The sequence below is a fragment of the Macaca thibetana genome, chromosome 8 (genome assembly GCF_024542745.1).
Source record: "Macaca thibetana thibetana isolate TM-01 chromosome 8, ASM2454274v1, whole genome shotgun sequence".
NCBI classification, from domain to species: Eukaryota; Metazoa; Chordata; class Mammalia; order Primates; family Cercopithecidae; genus Macaca; species Macaca thibetana.
The window spans coordinates 91,138,516-91,157,331 of record NC_065585.1 but is presented as its reverse complement, the minus strand read 5'-3'; the positions used below and the strand labels follow the sequence as shown (position 1 = coordinate 91,157,331).

General features: G+C 40.1%; 1 pseudogene; it reads left to right on the top strand.

The window, feature by feature from the left end:
• Positions 1-994: 994 nt before the first annotated feature.
• Positions 995-3,134, top strand: LOC126961415 (mitogen-activated protein kinase 6-like; annotated as a pseudogene).
• The last annotated feature ends 15,682 nt before the right edge of the window (positions 3,135-18,816 follow it).

Below are 18,816 nucleotides of genomic sequence, written 5' to 3'. Positions count from 1 at the left end.
CAGCATACAGAAATGATCCATCAGTATCACCTTGACTAAAGATGGATTGTGAAATTAAATCTACCTAGACAGACTTTCCCTCATGGAAGCAGTGCCATTCCACTACCGAATTTAGCTGATGCAATTTCCTGGTTTCTGATTTCCACCCGCAGCACAAACATAAAGTCTTCTAGCCTGGGTTGGTTCTGGAAACATCAACCAAAGCTCCCCACGGATACAGACAGTCTACTTCCACCCCACGCAATTCTCCCCTGCCCACCAAAGAACACACATTTAAAAAAGACCAGAGTCAGGTCACGGTTACACGGCGGCAACTGCGGCAAAGCGAGAGCCTGGAGACCTGAGCCGACACTGGGGGCTGTCCGCCGGCCCCGCCTTCTCTCGAGGAGTCGGAGAAGTCCTGTTGTATCAGAGTAAGATGGACGGTAGCTTTGATTGTGAGTGTGCTGAGCTGGAGCCACCTGATCACTAACAAAAGACATCTTCTGTTAAGCAACAGCCGCCAGAGCTTCCTGTTGAAATATACGGCAACAAAGGAAGCAAAGAAGCTCCTTAGAACGACACTGCGCAGGACTAGTGAGGAGAATGTTCATAGAAGCCTGTTGTGTGCATATTTATTCACATGTTTGTTAAATGTCAAATCATTTAGCACAGTAATATGAGTTCTTAATATGTCATTTCATTCCGTTTGAGTTTCTTGAGTGTTTTCTTTAAACGTCTGCAGAGTTGCTGCCCCTTTCTTGAACTATGAGTACTGCAATCTTTTTAATTCTCGATAGGAGTAGAGTTTTTAATTCTCCATTTGAGCTTTAAGTCTAAGGGGAACTCAACAGGCCTGTTTGGCATATGCAGTGAACATCAAGAAACCATCTTGCTGTGGAAGCATAATTATTTTTCTTCTCCCTTTTTGAAAAATCTTTCCTTTTGATGCCAGTTTCCGTGTTTACACAAGTTCAACAATTTGAAAGGAAAAGGCAAGAATTAGGGTTTCAAAATGGCAGAGAAATTTGAAAGTTTCATGAACATTCATGGTTTTGATCTGGTTTGTGGACTTAAAACCAGTGGGTTGTGGAGGCAATGGCTTGGTTTTTTCTGCTGTAGACAATGACTGTGACAAAAGAGTGGCCATCAAGAAAATTGTCCTTACTGATCCCCAGAGTGTCAACATGTCTACATGAAATCAAAATTATTAGAAGACTTGACCATGATAACACTGTGAAAGTGTTTGAAATTCTTGGTCCCAGCAGAAGCCAATTAACAGACGATGTGGGCTCTCTTACGGAGCTGAACAGTGTTTACATTGCTCAGGGGTACATGGAGACAGACTTGGCTAATGTGCTGGAGCAGGGCCCTGTACTGGAAGAGCATGCCAGGCTGTTCATGTATCAGCTGCTACAGGGGCTCAAGTATATTCACTCTGCAAACGTACTGCACAGAGATCTCAAACCAGCTATTCTTTTCATTAATACTGAAAACCTGGTGCTGAAGATATGTGACTTTGGTCTTGCACGGATCATGGATCCTCATTATTCCCATAAGCATCATCTTTCTGAAGGATTGATTACTAAATGATACAGATCTCCACATCATTTACTTTCTCATAATAATTATACTGAAGCCATTGACATGTGGGCTGCAGGCTGCATCTTTTCGAAATGCTGACTGGTAAAATACTTTTTGCAGGTGCACATGAACTTGAACAGATGCTGCTGATTTTAGAATCTGTTCTAGTTGCACATGAGGAAGATCATCAGGAGCTTCTTAGCATAATTCCAGTTTACATTAGAAGTGACATGACTGAGCCACACAAACCTTTAACTCAGCTGCTTCCAGGAATTACTTGAGAAGCACTGGGTTTCCTGAAACAAATTTCGACATTTAGCCCCATGGATCAGTTAACAAGCAGAAGTGCTCTCCCATCCTTACATGAGCATATATTCTTTTCCAAAGGATGAGCTAATTTCAAGTTATCGTTTTCATATTGAAGATAAACTTGATGATGTTTTGCTTATGGATGAAACTCACAGTCACGTTTATAACTGCGAAAGGTACCATGATTGTCAGTTTTCAGAGCATGATTGGCCTATACGCAACAACTTTGATATTGATGAAGTTCAGCTTAATCCAAGATCTCTGTTTCATGTCACTGATGAAGAAGTACAATTTGATCCCTGAAAATATGTGGAGATTGGGAAAAGTATCTGGAGGATCCTGCTTTTGATACGAATTACTCTACTGAGCCTTATGAGCCAGATAATCATGAAAACAAATACTGTGATCTGGAGTGTAGCCATGTTCGTAACTACAAAACGAGGTCATCATCATATTTAGATAACTTAGTTTGGAGAGAGTGGAGTTAACCATCACTATGAACCCAGGCTTATCATAGATCTTTCCAACTGGAAAGAACAAAGCAACTAAAAAAATCTGATAAGAAAGGCAAGACAAAATGTGAAAGGAATTGATTGGTTAAAGCCCAGATAGCACTAGAGGAAGCATCAAAGCAATTGGCTAGAAAAGAAAAAGAAAAGAATCAGGGGTTTGACTTTGATTCCTTTATTGCAGTAACCATTCAACTTAATTCCCAACATGAGCCTACTGATGTTGTTGACAAATTAAATGACTTGAATAGCTCAGTGTCCCAACTAGAATTGAAAAGTTTGATATCAAAGTCAGTAAGCCAAGAAAAACAGGAAAAAGGAATGGCAAATCCGGCTCAATTAGAAGCCTTGTACCAACCTTCTTGGGACAACCAGTTTGTGAGTGGTGGGGATGACTGTTTTTTCATAAATCAGTTTTGTGAGGTAAAGAAGGATGAACAAGTTGAGAAGGAAAACACTTGCACTAGTTACTTGGACAAATTCTTTAGCAGGAAAGAAGATCCTGAAATGCTAGAGACTGAGCCAGTAGAGGATAGGAAGCTTGGGGAGAGAGGAAATGAGGAAGGATTTCTGAACAACAGTGGGGAGTTCCTCTCTAACAAGCAGCTCAAGTCCACAGGCATCCCGCAGTTTCACAGTCCAATTGGGTCACCACTTAAGTCAATACAGGCCACACGAACACCTTCTGCTATGAAATCTTCCCCCCAAATTCCTCATCAAACTTACAGCAGCATTCTGAAACATCTGAACTAAAACACTCAGCAGACATTTGTCTTTGTGTTTTTCATGAAATGTATTTTGTCTTTTTCTTTTATAACTAGTGTTTAAGTCACTTTTTACTTGAATCAGATGGTGTCATTTAGTAAGGATTTTATTAGTTGGTTTATTTTATTATTGGTTTTTAAAATGCAGACTTTTCTTCTACATGTGAGACGGTTTTCATTTTAACTGGCATGTCATTTGCACACAAAATTAAAGAATAAAGCAAAATAATGCAACACAAGAGGAGACAAAAGAAATGCGCTAAGACAAGTAAAGAACATTCTCTCATAAAATGATGATCTGTTTTACAGGAAACAAACCTGGCCTTGAAATTTACACAGCGAGACTCTACATAATTGCATGAAAATATCTATTTTTTTTCCAAAAACATTTTTCAGTCATGAGTATTTTCAAGTTTTTCATACTGTACACATTTCTTAAAAGACATGATACCAGCAGCAATTGAAAATGAATGCTGAATTTGGTACACATGTGTTATCTACCTCAAGGTAAGAAGAGTATGTAGCAAAACATATACCACCCAGTGCTTCACGATACACACTTCTATTTAGCCAGCGTTTATTGTAGTAAACTATTCTTAATAAGACTCATTCGCTGTTTATAAATGTTCTGGTATGCATTCTTTATAGTGAAGTGTTAATACATCACATCTTATTTATTTTAGTGTATCAGTACATTTTCTGTATTTAATTATAAAAATTAATTTGGTTTAAAAAATTTATTTGCAAATACACTTCTTCAATTTGGCACTATGGTTTGTTGCCTACCTAGCTTAATATAAATGTCAGCTTATCCTAAGGCTGTCCACGTACTTAATTTACTTAAGGTTCGTTTTAAGTAATGTGCTCACTGTGTATAGGAATTTGTATTTTGTAGGTGCTTGGTCTATCTACCAAGAAAAATTAGGAATTGCTTTATTATAAAATGTTCCTAAAAGTCTTGTGTTTATTTTTTTAAAAAAGCCTAATGTTCTGTGTGCATGGAAGTAATTAAGGTATATCATTATTGTAGTTTAAAAGTTGTACATGATAAGGTATTTTGTTTTTACTGTATGTTTTTACTGAATGATCTATTCCCCATCCCAAGACAAGCAGGAATAAAATTAGGTTAAATGTAACATGTGGCATCGCAGTCTCTTAGAATTTGTTTCATCTATTTTATTTTATTGCATACTATCTGTATTTTCGGTTATCCTATTCAAAGAAAAAGAACAAATAAAATGTGGCCAGCAAAAAAAAAAATACAAGACCAGAGTTGATGAAAGAGAGAGAAATGCTAAGGATGGTAGGAAGTGAAATGGGTCACCTTGCAGATTTGACTGCTGTCCACGCAGACTGTGCTTCTCCTTTAGCCCGACACAGTGTAGTTTTCTCTTCACACCTCTCTGCCTGAACCTGTTCTATTTCATTATTCTTTAATAGCTAGTCCTGCTAAGCTGAACTTATTATCGTTTATAATAAACAATGTTGTCCCTATCTTTATTCATTCTGAAAACTCCTATCAAGCAGCTATTTTGGGCCAGGCGATAAGTAGATATGGGTCCTGCCCTCCAGCACCTACCAGCGAGAGGGGAGAGCCTAGATGCACACATAAAAAGGACAATACAATACTGAACACACTGTGGGATTAGAAACATAAGAGCTTTGCACCCACTCACCGCTGGTACCACCTACAGCTACTCCCGCAAACTGAAGTCGGCTCAGTGAAGTGGTCACTTGCCAGCTATATAATCCGTCCTGCCTGCTCTCAGCCAGCTGTTTCTCACTAGGCTCTGCTGTCTTTGATACCCTCTCTTTTCAACTAGAGCCTGCTGCCCTTGGCTTATCAGAGGCTACTCCCCACTGTCATCTCCAGCTCTGCCCACAGCACCTGCTTGTGCATTCAGCGTCTGCATGGACTGAATGCTTGTGTCCTGCCAAAATCCAAATGTCAGAATCCTAACCCCCCATGAGATAGTATTAAAAGGTGGGGCCTTTGGGAAGTGATTAGATCCTGAGGGTGAAGCCCTCATGGATGGGATTAGTGCCCTTATAAAAGGGACCCCAGAGACACCTCTTCTTTTCTGCCATGTGAGGACAAAGCAGGAAAGTGGCCATCTATGACCAGAAAGCAGGTTCTCACCAGACCCCAAATCTCCCACTGCCTCTATCTTGGACTTCCCGGGTTCCAGACCTGTGAAAAATAAATGCTGGCTGTTTTAGCCACGCAGGCTATGGTATTCTGGCAGCTTGCACAGGCTAAGACAGCGCCTATGCTTGGGTCAGTCGGGGTTCATGGCTTTCCTCTTGACCATTCCGCAGCTCCCTTCTCCTCACCCCTTCTTCCAGGACCAGGGTGCCAAAACACTCAGGCCACTCCACAAGCACTTAGAGGGTGCTGAGGCCCTTTAAGACATCTTGCAAGATCAAAACTATTTCCTTTTTTTTTTCACTTTTAGTTTAGCTTCAGGGGTAGATGTGCAGGTTTGTTATGCAGGTAAACTCATGTCACCAGGATTTGTTGTACACATTATTTGGTCACCTAGGTACTCAGCCTAGTACCCAACAGTTATTTTTCCTGATCCTCTCCCTCCTCCCACCCTCTGCCCTCAAAAGGCTCCATTGTGTGTTGTTCCCCTCTTTGTGCCTCTGTGTTCTCATCATTTAGTTCCCATTTATAAGTGAGAACATGGGGTATTTGGTTTTCTGTTCTGTGTTAGTTTGCAAAGGATAATGGGCTCCAGCTCCAACCATGCTCCTGCAAAGGACATGATCTCGTTCTTCTTCTGACATTTGCACTGATGGTGGGTTAAACTGCTGGTGTTTAGCAGGAATCAGACAATGACACCAAACGGTGCTAGAAGTCAGTGAGCTCAAAACTGAAGTTTAAAAAAAGCCAGTTTTACTTAAGCACTTCACTTTATTGATGAAGCTGTAACAATTATTAACTTTAAGTCTCAACCTTTGAGTACACATCTTTGTAATATTCTCTGTGACGAAATAGGAAGTATGTATGAGGCACTTCATCTGCACAGGAAAGTATAATGGTTGTACCACAGAAAAATACATGTGATCATTTGAGTCTCAAGCTGTACTAACCACTTCTTTCATACGACACCATTTTTACTTAAAGAAATATTGCAAACTACCTATGGCTATTCAGAGTTGGGTCTTTAAGAGATTTTTTTTTCCAAGATGAACCAAGTGAGCTTGTCACTTCAAGGAAAACAACGGACAGTATTTCTTGCTGATATAAAATCCAACCTTTCAAGCCAAAACTTAAATTTTAGAACATTCCAAAATAAAGATTTTCATGGTGAAGTCAGTAGTCCTTCTAACAATATAATTTTTTGGTACCACATAATGAAATGCATTGACATTTGGAAGATCTGCATAACTTGGTGAACCAATGTTTTCCAAATAACCAATGCACGAAGGTTCAAAAGCATACATGGGTTATAAAGCTCCATCCAAAGTGAGATAACCCATTGGATTTGAATGTTATGGAGTATAAAACGATACTGCCAGGGTTTCAGACTTCATGCTGCAATTAGCCTTTAAGAAACTGTCACTGGCCCAATCTGGTATAGTATCAAAGACAAATATCCACAATTTTCTGAAAAGGCTATTGATATTAATATGTCCATTTTCTAACTACATATATGGGTGAGACTGGGTTTTCTTTATATACTTCAATCAAAACAGCACATTGTAGCAGACTAAATGCTGAAATAGATATGAGAATCCAACTGCTTTCCTATTATGCCAGACATTAATTAGAAAAAGTGTGTCACAACCACAAAAAAAGTAACACACGCCACTTTTTCCATTTCTTTTCGTTTTGTTTTGTGTGAGAAATTATAGCGTTTGTTTTTGTTTTTGTTTCTGGAGACAGAGTCTCACTCTTTCGCCCAGGCTGGAGTGCAGTGACGCGATCTCAGCTCACTGCAACCGCTGCCTCCCAAGATCAAGCAATTCTCCTGCCTCGGCCTCCTGAGTAGCTAGAACTATAGTCACCCGCCACCATGCCCCACTAATTTTTGTATTTTTAGTAGATATGGGGTTTTGCCATGCTGGCCAGGCTGCTCTCGAACTCCTGACCTCAGGTGATCCACCTGCCTTGGCCTCCCAAAGTGCTGGGATTGCAGGCGTGAGCCACCGCGCCTGGCCTATAGGTATTTTTATTAAAAGGCATTATTTGTATGTCATATAATTGTCATTTTCATTTTTCAATGGATTTAATAAATACATATTTTTAATCTTCTTAGATTTATTTCCTAACTTGGAAAATATAAATATCACCCACATAAACACAAGCTCTTTGTGCCCTCAACAATTTTTTAAAATGTAAAGAGGATCTGAGACCAGGAACTTTGAGAACCACCATGATATGTGTCTCTGGCTTACCCCACCCATGAGACATTAGCGGGAAACGAGCTTCAGGGGGAGCCCAAGGAACACTGCAATCTTTCAGTAGTCAGGGAAGGCATCATAAAGAAGGCCCCTTATGAGCTGCCGGCTGAAGGATGTACAAATTATCTAAGGAGTTTGTGTTCTCCTTAGATAGCTCTCTAAAAGAGCGTAATAATGCCTGTTGATTAGTGTGATGGAAGAACTCTGAACCAAGAGTCATACAATAGTATGTTACTATTTTATAATATAAAGCCATTGATTTATCATCTATGGGTTTCCTGACCTATAAAATGTAGACATTTCTCAGCCTTCCTTGCACATCGGTGTGGCCACATGACTGCTACTTAGTTAATAAAGGCAGGCAGCAAGTTATGTGCAACTTTGGCATCACACTAGGAAGCTGCTTACATCCACTTTTTCTTTCCCGCTTTTCACTGGCTGGAAAATGGCGACTGCTAGAGAACACTGCTTGGACCCTGAGATATCTACTTGTTGAGGATGGCAGAACCACCTAAGGAACCTGGTAACAAGGAGGCCTCAGGGAGCAACGCCACTTAATTTACCCTGGGCTATCTGGTTAGCTCTGGGCTGTTATGTGAGAGAGAAATAAATGTCTAGATTATTGAAACAACTTTTCTACGCATCTCTTTGGTGCAATTTTTGCTTCTACCAAAACTGATGCAGAGCTGAAGACAATTTCTTGATCCTCAACTAAGTAGCAAATATGTTGGTGTTTCTGCATTCACAAATCCAACTCTCAGAAATTCAAAGACTAATTCATCATCAAGAAACAAAATCAATGTACATTATAACCCTGTCTAAAAGCACTGAGACAGGTATGATTTTCAGTTATTTTTCTGCAGGCATTTAATTACGCCTTGACTGAACATGCAAATGTCCCCATTAGGATTGTCTCCTTTACTAGTAAAATATTTTGCTCAGTTATAACCACTTCTTTTTTCTTGACATCATTTATTGCTCTGAATTAATAGAATCTGAATTCATTGATTGGGTGGATGTCAAGTTGAAAGCCCATATAGTTCAAAAGCAGGATAACCATTTTTCTTACAATTATATAGTTCATGAACACAGAGGCTTTGGATAATGTGTCACATAAGGTCACTCGTGAGACCAGTATAAACAGAAATGGCAAGAGAAATAAGACAGAGGTGTAGAACAGCAGGGTTTCTAAAGTTCAATGAAGTAGAAAAAGGTTTGACTGTAGACTCTAAACTGGCTTGTCATAAAAGACAATCCCTTTAGAGTCTCTGAACTAGAACAAGATTGGCAAGTAATGTAAAAAGTAGAGTATGCCCACACAGTACAAAATTAGATAGGGAACTGCCTGGTGCATTTGCTCTACAAAGACTTCTACATAAGAATAAAATCTAAGGTTTTTCTTTTTATTATTATTATTATTATTATTATTATTATTCTGAGACAGAGTCTTGCTCTGTCATTTGGGCTGAAGTGCAGTGGTGTGGTTTTGGCTCACTGCAACTTCCGCCTCCCAGGTTCACATGATTCTCCTGCCTCAGCCTCCTGAGTAACTGAGATTACAGGCACCCACCACAACGCCCAGATAGTTTTTTGCATTTTCAGTAGAGACGGAGTTTCACAATGTTGACCAGGCTGGTCTTGAGCTCCTGACCTCAAGTGATCTGCCCACCTTGGCCTCCCAAAGTTCTGGGGTTACAGGCATGAGCCACCGAAAATTTAAGGTTTTTCTTAATCCTTTTGAGAGTATCATCATTTTCTGTTTTGATATTAGAATCCACCATGATACCTTGGTCTCAAATCTCAGCTATCTTATTTAGGATCTTCTCTGTATCCTTAAAGTCCAACTAAACAGGAGGAAAAATGGAGAATGACTGCATATCATGATGAGATGGTATTAAACTTCCTCAGGCTGTGGTTGCATTTGTCACTGGATGAGACAGGAGGGCACCCAGTGACATGGCCAATCCCAGTTGCCTGTGCTTCTCGATTTCCCCATGCAGGTCACACTATCCTGGAGTCCTCCACAGCAGCTGTTCCTCCCATTTGGGAAGCCAGGGAACCTCGGAGGACCTGCAAAATCATTCCCTCACACACCCGAAATCCTCATGTACACTGTTTCTCGCACAATTTCAGGTGGTTAAGGGAGCTTCTGAAACCCATTCCTGCATCTTGAGCTTAGATGATTGCCAGGCCCCAGTCTCACTGGGTGGAAGCTCTCAACCTTCATGCATAAAATTACTCTGCTCAGGAAGTCCCTGGGGAGCACAAAGGAGGCAAAGTTGAGGCACAGGGAGAGGCCTCCGAGTGCCTCTATGACTGGGGTAAGAAGGGCAGGCAGAAACCACACATCATCACAGATCCCTTCAGACGAAGCCATCCACTCAACAAACGAGGAGACCACCAGCAGGTCCAGGCAATGCCTGGGACCATGGAGCAGACCCGGGCCTCTGATTGGCCTGCCCAGAGCACTCTGCAACCTACCACACATGTGGACATGCACAGGTGATGCTAGAGGACGGGGGACAGCAAACAGCATTTCTTTCTTCTCCAGTGCTATTTGTAACCATTGAGAAACGAGGGACCTGGACACTCACTAGATGGAGGTCATAATGGCACCTTCTTTACTGATGAATTGATGTGAGGGTGTGGTTCTATGTGTGTGTCCCAGGGGCCTGGGAGGAAATCAGGGGGCCACACAGCCAGAGTGCCCAGCCAGGACTGCAGGAAGAGAGAGGGGAGCAAACCTCCAGTGCTTTCATATTGTTCATAGATTAGCTGCACCCAGTCGGGAAGGAAGGTCAGCGGCCAATCAGGCAAATCAATCCTTCACTGGGGAGGAAGAAGGGGAAAGGAATGTCCCTGCAGTGGAGGTCTCTGCACTTGGAAACGCAAAGCCAGGTGTAGAATGCACATGCATTTGAGTTACCTCTCTGACTCCCAGGGCTGGCTACAGATTTTTATCATGCCAGTACATGACAGCAGTCAAACCTGTTGAGGGCTGCCCCATCTCATGAGGATGCACATGATAGCATGCGTAGCTTACAAACATGGGAAGCCTAGTATCACACGCATGTAAGCAGGCACAGCATGCACTCATCGTATCTGGGAGAAACATTGGGTTCACATCGTATAAAAATGCTGAACTTGCATAATTCAATGATGCTGTGTTCCTGTCAGGTCACTGGTTTCTCCTCATGCTCCAAATCCAGTCTCTGGCCAGACACTAGGCCCTCACTCAGACACTCGCTCTTGCATGGGATTCATTTGACAATGATGGTACCCGCGGTCACCAGGAGAGGGAGTCTCTGCACCCAGAGGGTGCCTCAGGGCCCATTGAGGCAGACTCGCACCTAGATGTTAGGGCCACGGCTTCCATGCCTCTCCCATAGAACTCTGTGTGTGACCAACAAGCACATGAAAAGTGTTCAGCATCACTAATCATCAGAAAGATGCAAATTAAAACCACAATGAGATACCACCTTACACTGGTCAGAATGGCTGGTTATTATTAAAAGGTCAGAAAAACAGCAGATGTTGGTGTCGATGTCAAGAAAATGGAATGCTTAAACACTGTTGATGGGACTATAAATTAGTACAATTTCTGTGGAAAACATTATGGAGAGTTCTCAAAGAATTAAAATAGAACTACCATTTGACTCAGCAATCCCATCACTGGGTATCTGCCCCGGAAAAAAGAAATCATTATATCAAAAACACACCTGCACTCATATGATTATTGCAACACTATTTACAATTGCAAAGATATGGAACCAATCTAAGTGCCCATCAGCCAATGACTAGATAAAGAAAATGTGGTACATATATACCACGGCATACTAAACAGCCATGAAAAAGAATGAAATTATGTCTTTCGCAGCAACATGAATGGAACTAGAGGCCACTAAGTGAAATAACTCAGAAATGGAAAGTCATATACCACATATTTTCACTTATAACTGGGAGCTAAATAGTGTGAACACATGGACATTGACTGTGGAATAATAGTCATTGGTGCTCCATTAGGTAATTTCTCATCCCTCACTCCACTCCCACCCACCCATTTTTCCAAGTCTCCAGTGGGTGTTATGCTCAGCCATTTTAGTATAACTATCATCCAAACAGTGTAACTATCATCCTAATAGTGTATCCATCCGTTAGAAATTACCTAATGCATACATACACTATTTGGATGATACTTACACTAAAAGCCCAGACTTCACCACTACACAATATACCCATGAAACAAAACTGCAATTGTACCCCCTAAATCTGTAAAAATAAAAATATACAAAAATATTTTTAAAGAACTCTGTGTGTGTGTGTGTGTGTGTGTGTGTGTGAGAGAGAGAGAGAGAGAGAGAGAAAATAGAGAGAGAGGTATATCCATAGGAAGGCCTAGTTGAGATAGATTTAATAGTTATGCATTAGATAATCTTCTGTTTGTCAAGTAATTGTGCTATAAATAAAAGTAATTTGAGCAGGTTACCTCTGGTTGGTTTCTACATTCTCATATCTACTCCACTGGAGTGAAAGTACTGAAGTGCAGTATCGGACTTTGTATTAATTACATTTTCTTATTTTCTGTGTTCTTGATTCTTTAGCAGTTAGGGCCTTGCTGACCCTGGAGACGCTGCTCCTCCCAGAGTTTGCTCTCCTAGAGAAAGCAAATAGCTCATCTAGGAGCACGCCTTTCAAACACAAAGAACCCAATCCAGAGCCCACTCTCACCACCTTCTCTATGTGGCTCTTACACTCTGGCTCCTGTCCCCCTGCTCTGGTCACCCCAGACCAGGGACAAGATATCCAGGAACAAACCCTAAGACCTAGAGCCCACTGAAATGATTCAAACCAGCAAATGCTCAACCTGTTCACCCATTCCTTCCCAGGACAGCACAGTAAAGGCTTCCGCCGGCAGCCCCCTCTCTCCACCTGTTCACCTCGCCTCGGTGCTTCCCCATGTGAGCCCCCATGGAGGGAGGGCCACCACACCCAGCTAATTTTTGTATAAAGGACTGGCTGCATGTCTTGTCATACTTGATTAAAACAAATCTCAGGTATCATTAAAACAAATTTGAATTCCCTTCTATCCCACTCTACCTACGCCCTAGCCATACATAGCTTTAACACAAGGGAAAGGATCCGTCCTTCTCCATACCAGCCAGGCTGAGGAAACTTAGAAGCAGAAGGTACTCCATGAAGAGATAAAACCCAGCATCAGGGGTCACAATGCCTCGCAATGCTGGGCAGGCTCCCATGGAGAGAGCACTGGCCGAGAATAAGAGAGGCACCGTGCTCACTGGGAACTGAGTTGTTTAGTCATGGTATTTTAAATATATAAGACAGAACATCAAGATAATGCATGCCAAAGATACCATCCAGAAGCAAATCCTGTCATCAGAAAGTACTGTCAACAGTGAAAAACAATGGTGTGTGCGTAAGAGAAAGAAGGAAGGGGGAAGAGAGAGAGAAGGCCTCCCAGCAAGCTCAAGTTAAGTTGGAGGCATCATTAAACTGTGTTTCAACATAAACTTAAAACATCTCTCGGCCAGGTGCGGTGGCTCATGCCTGTAATTCCAGCACTTTGGGAGGCTGAAGTGGGCAGATCACTTGAGGTCAGAAGTTCAAGATCAGCCTAGGCAAAATGGCAAAACCCAGTCTCTACTAAAAATACAAAAATTAGCCAGGCATGGTGACACATGACTGTAAGCCCAGCTAGTTGGGAGGCTGAGGTGGGAGGATAACCTGAGCTCAGGAGATGGAGGCTTCAATAAGCAGAAATCACACCACTGCACTCCAGCCTGAGCAACAGAGTAAGACCCTGTCTCAGAACATAAATTTTTAAAAGAAAATCTCTCATCTTACCTTCTGGGACTACAAATTAAAGGTATAGTTCCTTCCTATGAGCTTCTAAGGCAACTAACACAATGAAAATAAATATTTACACAATAATCTAGAGATTTCTGCATATTAGAAGAGACATTTCATATATTATTCTTAAATACACATTTGTTTATAAAATTTATTCACTTTTATGCCTATTTTGCAGCAAATTATTTTTATACAAAGATATCCAAATAGAAAACTGCAAAGAGTAGTTAGCATTTTTACCTAATTTACATATGAAAAAGTCTAAGTTAAAGTGCATATTACACATGCTCTGACTTCAACAAGAAACAGATTAGTACACTTTATAAAACATTGACTATTTTTTATTATAAATATAATAAGTGCTCATTAAAGACAATTTGAGAAATATCTTATAAATATAATAAATAAGCCTTTACTCATATTTTCATTTTTCAGTTGCAACCAATATTAAAATTTAGATGAATTTCTATAGTTTTATGCGTAAATTTTTGCATCTCCTTCAATTTACCTATATACTTATTTGCTCGTCTCACATGACACTGATGGCAGAGATGGCCAGTCCTCCAACTTCTACAGAGAGGAGATGTTGCTGAAAAGTGATGACATGCCCTAGGGACCGCAGCATCCAGGTGTCCAGGGATGAGATCCAGGCTTACAGGACATGGTGAAAGTGAAGATGCCACCTCCAAGTCTGGTCCAAGTAAACCTCCCACGTGAGCCTCTCAGACTCTCCCTTCTCTCCCTTTTCTTTGTTGGACATCAGCACCAGGCCAGCCACAGATGCCATGCATCGAAACATCAGAGCTTTGTTCAGTCTGAGTGCCTGGATCCCAGCTACATGACACAACCCCCTTGTCCTCATCAACTTCAGGTGAGACCTGTGTGAAGGGACAGGACTGGGAGTCTCATTCTTACAATGGCTGATGTTAACAAGTAGAACTGTCCCACCTCCAAAGAGAAGGTTAGCACAAAATTAACAAATGCAATTTAAGTTACTCTTTTAATGATGAGGTTCATTTGTGCAAGAATAAAATGAAAGACACTTCATTTCAAACATTGACCTGCTCTTATGCACAGATGAAATAATCACAATGATAGTATTGCTTTCAACATGACCTATAATTTCAGGGATTGTAGATATGTAAGCAGAAAGGATGACAGAGCCAGGTCTGCCATGATTGTATTGCTAGAATAGCCTTGTTTAAGTCATTTTAAAAGGTGTTTATTATCAGACATCTTTCTTTCTGCAAGCGAAACTGGGACTTGAAAGAAAAAGTGACATAAGTATAATAGGCCTTTTTCAGATCACAATCATTGGCCTACCCTAAAAGCACATGTCACCTCCTTGCTCCCTTTCTCTATCTTGAATGAAGCCATCCTGTGAATCACTCACCATGAGCAATAGCTAAAGACATATGGAGTCCCAGCCAGATGCAGTCCAGCCAGAATGAAGAAACCTTGCATCCTTAGTTCATTTACAGCAATGGCATTTGTAGCACTCTTTAAAATAATCTGGATCAAAGCACTTTGCAGCCTTTTGTGTGTTATTAGAACACCCATTGTCCTCACTGTTTGTATTCCTGCCACCAGATGATCCCAGCATCCCAAAAGAACCCACGTTACCTTTGTGAGAGTGATCTCCATTACCTGCCTTAAATTCCCTTTGAGAAGTCCAAAGGAACGAACCTCGTAGACAATCTCAGTTATAAAGGCAACTTTAAGGTTTTTGACAATTTAACAACCACATTTCACTTCAACTGTGGTGAGAGGTCTCCCAGGCACCACCACTTGCCTCCTCATTCTCTCAGACCCTCAGGACCACATAGAGTCCCAGTCAATACACTGGAAGCTGGTCTCCACCCTCAGACAACCAGATCCATTCAGCCATAGAGCATCTGTCCTGACTTTGACTTCATTATACGCAGTAGAATCATTTCTCTGAAATGTTCAAGACCAGATATCAGGGACTGAGACCTCTTAACATCAAAGGAACACAATGATTTAAAAGAAGAAGGAAAGAAAACTACTTGAGAAAAACCCATATAAATCTTTAGGATATGGTCTCACTCTTGCCTTTCCAGAAAGAACGGGTAGCAGTTACCTGTCCTGGCCTCTGCCAGCTTGTTGATATGACTAGGTATTTGCCTGAAAAATAACTCCAATAATAAGAATCTTATGCAAAGACCACAAATCATTTTCAATCATTACAATACTCTTCTAGATTTATCCATTAAAATTATGTTATTTGTAAATAATCTTCTACTATAATTCATTTAATTGATCTTTCTAAACAGCTGTGATCAAAGTTCTCAAGAGTGGATTCAAATTAGAGTATCAAAAGAGCTTGACTTAAATGTGTGTGTGTGTGTGTGTGTGTGTGTGTGTGTGTGCGTGCGTGCATTGCCAAAACCTTTGTTACATCAACACTTAGATGTACTGTTGTCATTTTCAATTCATGAGTTCTAATTAAATGCTTTATTCTTTCCCAAAAACTTTTAGTTTCCCCTTCCTGATGGTGAACAGAGCTCTCATTCACCAATCACTCAAGCCAGAAACATAGGACTCAATCTCACCTACTCCACCCCTTCCATACTATTCTCATTCCAAAGCTGAATGTTTTTTGTTTATTCTCTTTATTTAATATCTCTTCCTTCAATATCCTTCCCTTCATTTGCACTACCATTCAGTCAACAAATACTAAATGTTTATTAAGCACCTAGTAATGTGGTAAGTAGGTACTATTCAAAAATGAATTCAATTTAGTCCCTACCTTTAAGGAGGTCACAGTCTACAAAGAGAGAAAAACACACAAAAATAAACTCAAAGTTAATCATCGCATAGTTAACATTTATTGAGTATTTATAATGTGTCAGACTCCATTACATCAAATTCTTCAAATGACCCTAACAACTATGTGCTGTCATTATCATCCTAAATATGAAATCGCTGAGGCTTAGACAAATCAGTTTGTCAAGGTTACAGAATACAAGAGCAACAGACAAAACTCGATTTTGTTTCTGTATGCTAACAACAGACTATTAGAAATTAATCTTTAAGTGCCATTCACAATAGCATCAAAAGAATATGAACTGCTTTAGGATAAATATGTCAAAAGGTGAAAGGCCTGTGACAGTAGGAGTAATTCTAAAATTGTCCCCAGTCAGCCATGACTTTGTATAATTCCCTCCCCTTGAGTGTGGGCAGGACCTCCAAGTGGCTTCTAATGAATAGGATATGACACAGGGGAAGGGACTTTTCGGATGGATTTAAAGTCACTAATAAGTTGGCTAAATTAATCAAAAAGGAGACTATCCTAAATGGGCCTGACCTACTCAGGTGAGTAGTTTAAAAGCTGGTCTCTCTCTCTTTGTATATCTATCTCTTTCTATCTCTTTCTCTTTGTCCCCTCTTCCTTGCTGGCCCTGAGAAGCAAGTCACCATGATTTCCACAACTGCAATAAAAGGAACATGGAGAACAATGAGCTAAGCTTAGAAGAGACACTAGAACCTCAGATGAGACCGCAGCCCAAACACACAACCTTGGGAACCCCTGACCAGATTTCCCAACTAAACTGTACCTAGGTTCCTTTTACCAGATAATAAATGCGTGTTGTTTTAAGTTGTTACGTTTGTAGTACTTTGATGTGTGGCATAGAAAACAAACATGCTTGCATGGAAAACTATAAGATATCATCAAGAAAAAATTTTAAAGACCTGAATGAATGGAGAAATATACTAGGTTTGTGGTTCAGAAGACTCATTACTAACATTTTAATTCTCCCTAAACTGATCTATAGATTCAATGAAATCACAGTCAATATCTCAGCATGCTTTTGTATAGAAATTGACAAACTGATGCTAAAATTCACAAGGAAGTTCCAAGGACCTAAAATAACCAAAACAACTTTAAAAAATTGGAGAACTAATTTAGTTTGCTATCAAGACTTCATATAAAGTTTAAATAACTAAGACATATTGTATTGGTGTTAAGACCAATGTGTTTGTATCAAGATCAATTGAAGAGAATAGTCAGAAACAGATTGGTACATATGTGAGCAAGTGATTTTTAACAAGAGTGCAGAACAGTTCAGTGGAGAATAGATCGTCTTTCCAATGTGAAGAAAGAATTGGATATTTTACGTGAAAAAAAACCTTTAATACATAATGCCCACTATATACAAAAACTAACTCAAAATGGATCATATATCTAAATGTAAAACTTAAAACTACATAAAATTTAAAAGAAAACATAAGAGAAAGTGTTATGGCCTAAGTAAACTTTTTAATGTAACACAATAAAATAACACATTGATAATTTGGGCACCATCAGAATTAAAACCACGTACTCCTTGAAAAACACTGTTAAGAGGATGAAAAGACACCCTACAAACTGAGAGAAAATATCTTCAAATATTATATGACACAGGATTTGTAATTTAAAAAATGCTTTAAAAACGGGCAAAGAATCTGAATAGGCATCACAGCAAAGACAATACATGTATTTCCATAAACACATGAAAGGACGTTCAACATCACCAGTTATAAGGGAAATGCTAACAAAAATCACATATGCCTATTAGAAAGACTAAAATTTAAAAGGCTGATCACATTAAATGTGGGGAAGTCTACAGAAGAACTCAAACTCTCATCACTGCTGATGAGAATGTAAAATGGTACAGCCACTTTGGTAGGTATTTTAAAAGTTGGGCACACACCTGTCATATGGCCCAAGCATTCCACTCAGTTACTTACCAAAGAGACATGAAAGCATACGTCCATGCAAAAAAATTCTAAAGAATATTCACAGCAACTTTATTTGTAAGAGCCAAATACTATGAACATCTCAGATGTCCATCAACAGGTAAAAGGATAAACTGTTGCATATCCATACCACAATTCTATGGTACCAGCATATACTACCCAGCAACACAAAGAAATAACTATTGATGTATGTCACAACATAGATGTATCTCAAAGTAGTCTTGCTTGGTGAAAAAGGCCACACACAAAGGAGTACATTGTGTGTCATGCTCTTTATATAAAAAATTCTAGATATTGCATATTAATCTAAGGTGACAGAGAGCAGGTGAGTGGTTGGCTGTGGACGGGGGTGCTGGGAGAGGAGGTTAGAGGAGGAGATGGGTTTGAGGAGGGGATTACAAAGGGGTGGCAGATATGTTCACTATCTTGGTTGTGGATTGTGGTGATGGTGTAATAGGTATATACATGTGCTAAAATATATCATATCACATTGTGTTCTTTAAATATGTGCAGTTTATTGTATTAAATTATACTTAAATAAAACTGTCTTTACAACTCGATAGTAACACCACATCCCACTTGGAATAAAATCCAATCTCCTTTACATGCTACAAAGCATTACACAATCTGGT